The 7,448-nt window shown below is 37.4% G+C and overlaps 1 long non-coding RNA gene across 1 annotated transcript; it reads left to right on the forward strand.

Annotated features, from left to right (window-relative positions):
- The first annotated feature begins 2,975 nt into the window (after positions 1 to 2,975).
- LOC147842228 (uncharacterized) lies at positions 2,976 to 7,133 on the forward strand. The gene is made up of 2 exons (XR_015501686.1): positions 2,976 to 6,739; positions 6,978 to 7,133. It is a non-coding gene; the product is annotated as an uncharacterized LOC147842228 (long non-coding RNA).
- The last annotated feature ends 315 nt before the right edge of the window (positions 7,134 to 7,448 follow it).

The raw sequence follows: 7,448 nt of genomic DNA on the forward strand, positions 1-7,448 counted from the left end.
GTTCTACATTTAGAAAAGATTTTCTTTATTATAATAGCCGGTTTTTTAATCGCTGTATGGAATAACTGGATGTTTACAAAATCACTTTTGATAAAGGTGTCTGCAACTTTTGTGAAGCATAATCACTGGCATATTAACTGTCAAAACATGTTTATGACTGCATTAATGTATTATTTCTTTTTTTTAAAAGTCACATATTCTGCATTATTATTATCATACACAAATTGTACTGAAGCGATCTAAAAAGTTCATATCAATAAGTTTTCTCTTTGCACCACCAGGTGGCAGTCTTTGTACTTTCATTTCAGGGGTGCAGATTGCATAAGTTTTATTAATATATAACTTTATTTATTTTATTAATAACTTTATATATATAGTTAAAAATATTTACTATTTTCCCAATTGTATATAACTACTACTGTAAGAAAATATCAGAATTCGGTACATGTTTTCTCTATTATCTTTGCTTGAACTGAGCCGATCTAATCCTGTTTATATGAATTGAACCTGCTTCCGATCAGGTTTGAGCTAGCAAAACTGTTGCTATGACAACAACTCTCGGATCAGCTTTGAAGAACAAAAAACGATCCTCCCAACCATTGTGTTCACACCTTGCCAGACTGATCTTCAGTTTTTGCTGCTAGACTGTTTCTGTATTTTCTGTTCCTTTATTTTATTATGCACAATATTGAATCATGCTAATCAAAACGCATAACCAAGATGTGTGTTACTGTTAACATTGACACAATCACTTCAGCACTATCATCTCCATTAATCTGCATGATTCATTTAGCCTGAGAAGAGACTTTAATCTGCATACATATATTGTAAATTAACACACTAAATCAGCTGTACTCCTCATAAACGGTAACCCCACAAAAATATTTTTGATCAGTAATGACAGTTTATTTGCTCAACACTTATTCTACACAATAAACTGGCTAAAATGCAGAAAAAATTAAACCAAAACATTAAAAAACGGCCGAGATATAAAGGATTAAACCTGACCGAAAGCACACTCAGCTGAGGACTAACAGGATTGGTCTAAAAACACGAATACTAATGAGTCATTTGCATATGGTCTATTCTCTAATAAAACACGATTTTAAAGGGCTTCATAAGCTTAAATATGATAATCAAAGTATGGAAAAACAACCTAGACATCAGGTAATCAAATTCTGAATAAAAATATACAAACAAGAAGAAAAACACAAACAAACAATTGGTCATCACCATTGCCGAAATGCTGCGTCTCAAAACCTGGTCAACGGCTCAGGATCTCCTGTTTTTCAGGGTAATGCTCCCAACGGTTATCCCTGATACAGATATTGTCTGCTTGGTTCTTGCATTGCATCACGCTGCGTCCGCCTCATGTGCTCTTATGTAGTGTTCTTCTGTTCTTCATGCAGTGTTTTATCCTGTGTTCTGACTCTGCTGATGTTTTCTATAATATGTCAGTGGTATATTGAATGTTGTTCATTTATTTATGATTAATGCTGCCTTGTGTACAGCAAATCAGTATGTTCAAGCACAATGACTGGCAGAGGTAAAATCACTCCAGTTTTAATGAATGTAGAGCTGATGATCTGGTGTGTGTGTGTATACATGCAGTGGTCAGAATGTCGATAAGATGACTCAGACTCAACTTTATTTTCCCGTTTAGGGAAACAACAATCTGGCATGGGTCTTGGGCTTTTCCAGGTGATTAAACAGGTAATTTAACAGTGGAAGATTAGCATCTTCAACTCCCCTGCTCTGTCTAAATGCAAACTGCAAAGGATCAAATTTATCCTTTGAATACAATAAAATCTCACCTTTAATAATTCTCTCGAAACACTTCATAACTAATGAAGTAAGGGCAACAGGTCTAAAATCATTTAACTCCCGCAGAAACTTAGTTTTGGCTATAGAAACAGATTTCTTCCAGATTTCAGGAACTCTTTGCAACGCAAGAGACTGAAAAAATGCAATGAAATATTTCAGAAAGTTGTTCAGCACATGTATTTAGCACCCTACCACCAATATTATCTGGGCCTGGGCTTTTTTTAGTATTAATTCTCTGAAAGAGTTCTTTGACCTGAGTCCTACTAATGTTTACGGATTTACTACATGACAGGTGTTTTAAAATGTAATTTTCTGACTTAAAATCACCCTCATCAAACTTTAAGTAAAATGTATTTAATTCCTCAGCAAACTCTCTCACAGAACTAAAACCATTTAAATTGGTTTCGTTGCCCCCTCTATCTTCTTTACTCCCAGCCATTGTGTTCACACCTTGCCAGGCTGATCATAAGTTTTTACTGCTGGACTGCTTTTGTATTTTGTCTTTATTTTTTTATGTACACTCTTTGTTCACTGTTGAATTATCCTAATGTAAGCACACAACTGAGATGTGTGTGAGCTTGTGTTATTAATATCATTGACATGACCATTTCAATTCTATCATCTCCAATAAACTGCATGAATCAGTTTGCCTGAAAGGAGACATTAGTCTGTAATCACAGATTGTAAATTACCACACTAAATCAGCTGTACTCCTCATAAACGGTAACCCCACAGAAATATTTTTGATCAGTAATGACGGTTTATTTGCTCAACACTTAATCTACACAATAAACTGACTAAAATGCAGAAAAAATAAAACCAAAACATTAAAAAACGGCCGAGATATAAAGGATTAAACCTGACCGAAAGCACACTCTGCTGAGGACACACGGGATTGGCCTAAAAACACGAATACTAATGAGTCATTTGCATATGGTCTATTCTCTAATAAAACCCGACTTTAAAGGGCTTCCTAAGCTTAAATATGATAATCAAAGTATGGAAAAACAACCTAGACACCAGATAATCAAATTCTGAATAAAAATATACAAACAAGAACAAAGAAAAACACAAACAAACAAATGGTCATCACCATTGCCGAAATGCTGTGTCTCAACACCTAGTCAATGGACCAGGGTCTCTTGAACTTCAGGGTAATGCTCCCAACGGTTATCCCTGATAAGGATGATGTCTGCTTGGTTCTTGCATTGCCTTAGGGGAGACGTCTGGTAGAAGAATGATATATCTACAGAGATATATCCGCCAGACTGAACCTCGACCTGACCTCTTAAATTTTATATTTTTTGTAATTAGGTCAGGAGCATCTCTTTGAATGCTTCTAGTCACATTCTGGCGAGTTCTTTGGTCAAATTGGATTTAATGAACTCCCTGGATGTTGACTGGAAGTATTCTGGAGCAAATCAGCAGGGAGTGAGGAGAAGGCAATGACCAGTTCATGGCTAACTTTTACTCCTGAATCTACCTGTTAGATTCAGCTGATTTGGGCAAGGGCTCTCCTGTTCCCTGGGGTCCTGGGGAGCCTGTTCTCTGGATTAGCCAGAGTAGGCCCCATAGAGAAACATCTTCAGACTCTTCTCGGGTGACCTGGGCAACCTTGCGGTGTTAACAAAAGGTCACTTGGGGGAGTGGTAAGTATTCAGCCCCCCTGGGTCCACTTGGACAGCACGCAGGGAAGGTGGCCTTGGGTGAATGGCCTTAAATGAAGCCCAGTCTTCTACTGGTGATTAGCACCTCCACACAACAGCACATTGTGCATCAACACCACCTACACCAGTCATTCAAGAACTTTTCAAAAAATCATCAATTCAAACATGAGATCTGCTGATGACCTGTAACCTCAGAATTTACTAGGATTAAGGTTGAGGAGTAAGATTAGTACTTCCACAGGGACACGTTAAAACACCAAATCTCAAGTTATAACCTTACAACTTTTCAGAATGACCAGATTTTCCCTTTCTTAAAGACCCATTATTTCCATGGGAAGATTTAAAATATTTATTCTTTAACTTGTATCCCAGAACTTTTCAGAAAAAAACCCTACATGCCTTCTCCAGAACATCTGTAGTGTACATGGCTGGTTTCAAAATAAGATGTTCTGTAACTCCTAGAACATCTAACCCCAGAACCTCTCATAGAAAGTAACCACACTTCTCTTTTACAATCTCAATTTCATGGGAATATTGGAACCTCTTCACATAAATTTCAACTTTACTGGTTCCAGTTTCCTCTCAAATCTCAAATTTAAATAAACATCTCTAGTATCAAGAATTCCTTTTTGGTAGTGAGAATCCTTTAAAAAACAAAAACCCTAACGTGAAGGCTGTCACTTAAGCAATAAATCAGTTTGGTTCTATTGTGAAATTTATTTATTTTTTTCTCTCCACACAGCGTGATTGTAGACATTAACAACTACACAATGGCAGAGACCGTACACCTATTTCCAAAATGTATTTGTCAGACAGTACTTGATGTCATTTGCAGTGTCTTATAATAGTTAACCCTTTGGGAGATATATCTAATGACTGGTTTAAAATCTGTCCAGAACCTTAAAACTCTATATAATTTGCCAGGCAGCTGCTTTGAGGTTTATTCACATTAAATCAGCTCTTTGGGCAGCTCAGTGCTCTGGGCATATGGGTTACCTTGGAAATCTCTCAACGACTTATTCACTCATTTCATAAATGAATTCTTCCTTCTGTGGAATCTCCCTTATCTGCTTCAGTTTCTTGAACATTCATACAAACTTCTATCTATTATAACTGTTCAGCCTAAGGATCTTTGCAGATGTGCATGCTTCATTTTCACATGAGAGGTTTAAATCAGATCTGTTTTCAGAGATTAATTTCGGTGTTTAATTTGGACTGCTGAAAGTCCAAACAATAAAGAAATCCATCCATGCTCAACTACACAAGCCCCAAACCAAGCAAGCCAGTTTGCCAACTGACCAAAGTAAAGGGGAAGATTAACCTCAAACCAGGCTCAGTCTAGGGTCTTAAAGGAATCAATCTCATGCTCCATAATACACCAGGAGCTCTCTCAAATACTGGGCAGCTAAGGCATTGAGGGCTTTGTAGTTAAACAATAACATTGTAAATTAAATATTTAATAGGTAGTCAATGCCCTGAAAGAACTGGAGTAATGTGATTTCTTAGTTCTAGAAAGCACTCTAGCAGCTGCATTTTGAACCAGCTGCAGTTTGTTAGTGAGGCCAGCAGGGCAACCGCCTAGTAACTCATTACAGTAGTCTTAACCGAGAGGTCATGAAAGCATGAATAAGCTGTTCTGCATCAGTTATTGATAGCTCGTCAAAGTTTGGCAATATTAAGATGAAGAAATTGAGTTTTACAGATGCTTAATCTGGCCTTACACAGGTTGCTGTCAGAAATAGCCCCAAAATTACTGACTGAAGATGAGGACTAGGTTAGGGCACTTGTCAGCTCTACTAAGCTGACCAATCACAGCTTGCTCTATTCATTGAGGTGTGCATCAGTGTCTGACTGCCACAGCACGGGCTGTCCATGCACAGGTTGTGCTGAAGCATACTTGTGTGCTTGATGCAGAAGTATAAATGCGCCTTTAGGAGTTCTGTTTCTGTGCTATGAGATTCTCTACATCCAGATTAAAATTTTTCATAAACTTTAGCTGCTTTTCCACTTGAATTGTTCTCTAAATGGAACTGCTCCTTTTTTTTGCCAAACTGGGCCAGGCAGCACTAATACAGTTTTATTTTCCACTCATGCTGCAACAGCTCTTTGAAACATTACACAACACATCAGTAGTTGCCTTTAATGCAATGTAAACAGCTCTCTTTGTTCAATTAAACTGAATAACTGCTATGCCGCTCTATCATATTGAGGTGCTGCATATAGGTACATGTTACAGCACCTTTTTTTTAGAGGTCATGTTGTGCGCCTCTGGCTAAACTTTATTTGGAGTGGAAATGACAAATGTAACAATTAAATGTTTGCAGTGGGAATAACCGTATTTAAGATCTCTAACCATGACAAAATTAAACAAAATGCAACAGTGCATTTGTATTACAATAGCAGAAATGTATTTTGGATGGGCCTTGTCAAAAGTGAGCGGGCACTTTACCTAATGGCACTCAGCTTTAATTTTTATGATCTATGATGATTATATAACGAAGCATTTTGATGGTAAAATATAACTCATTTAAACCAGAGGTGTCAAACTCTATTGCTGGAGGGCTGAAGCCATGCACAGTTTAGTTCCAACCCTGCTCCAACACACTTACCTGTAGGTTTCAAACAAGCCTGAAGGACTCAGTTTTATCAGATGTTTAATTTGGGTTGGAACTAAACTGCAGAGCTGCGGCCCTTTTGGAACTGAGTTTGACACCTGTGTTAATGGCTGTTAAGTATTAAAACATTAAATGAACGCAGCAAGTTAAATAAATGAATGTGAAAATGCATCAGGATATAAAGCACTATTATCAGCTTGACATTTTTAGAAAATATTTGCATAGCTACCCAATATATATTAGATCAGGGAACAACAAAAACGTAACAGCCCCATAAATGTCAAACATGTGTATAACTGAATCATATAATGGCGTAAAGCTGAATTGCTCATTAACATGTCAACCTAGTGATTATTTTGAGAGCACTACCGACAATTAGTTTATTAAATTCATTAATGTGACTAGTTTAGAGCATATATAGACTAAGAAATCATACAACAGTACCTTGGACAGCAGTGCCACTCTGTAAAGCTTTAGAGAAAAGTCCAAAAATTATTGAAAGTTGACTTTCTACCATAGGCTTTGATAAGCATTTCTTTGCTTTATTCGGTGCGCAGCAGGAAAAAGTCTGCATGTAGTCATTGGTTTAATCATCTCCTGTATCAGAGCGAGATTTGTGCTACCAAATACCAAGTGGTGCTCGCTGCAGAGCCATTTGAGGAGAGGTGAGCTCCAGAGAGGGGGAGCTTAAGCTTGAGCTCCACCTTTTTTGCACTTCTACGAGTGATGTCACTGGGGGTGGGGTTAGGGGTGGGGTTGGTGTACGCATTAAAACAGCTTACAGGAGGAGGAGCGACAGCTCATGCTCCCCCTCTCTGGAGCTCACCTCTCCTCAAATGGCTCTGCAGCGAGCACCCTCTCCCAAATACAGTACTGCGTGCAAAAACTTGCGTCTGTCAGGTGAATTAAAGGTCTCAATTGCTTGATGTCAATTAAATTATTAAGCTCTAGCCATTAATAAAATAATAGGCTATTTCATTACTTTAGATGACTGGTTAGAAAATGAAGAATGTATAAAATTAGTCAATGAAATTAGTTAAATGTTTATGTCGGAAAATTGAATGAACATGTAATGATATTACTGATGTAAAATTTGATCAGTTAATTTATTTTGGACTCTGCAATAAATGTTCGCAGGTATAGAGGCTGGCTGAACATACTCAGTAACATTGCTATAATTTATATCACTAACAAGGAGTATTTGCATATGTTAATGTGGATGGATTAATAAATGCATCTTTCTGTCCTGTTTTGGCCTCAGGGCTCTGGTAACTTGCAATCTGTGTTAAAGTGAGTACTGAGGTTGTCCAATCTAAGAACTCATATTTATAATGCAGACAGC

This window comes from Danio rerio, chromosome 10 (assembly GCF_052040795.2).
Source record: "Danio rerio strain M-AB ecotype USA chromosome 10, GRCz13ab, whole genome shotgun sequence".
Taxonomy (NCBI): domain Eukaryota; kingdom Metazoa; phylum Chordata; class Actinopteri; order Cypriniformes; family Danionidae; genus Danio; species Danio rerio.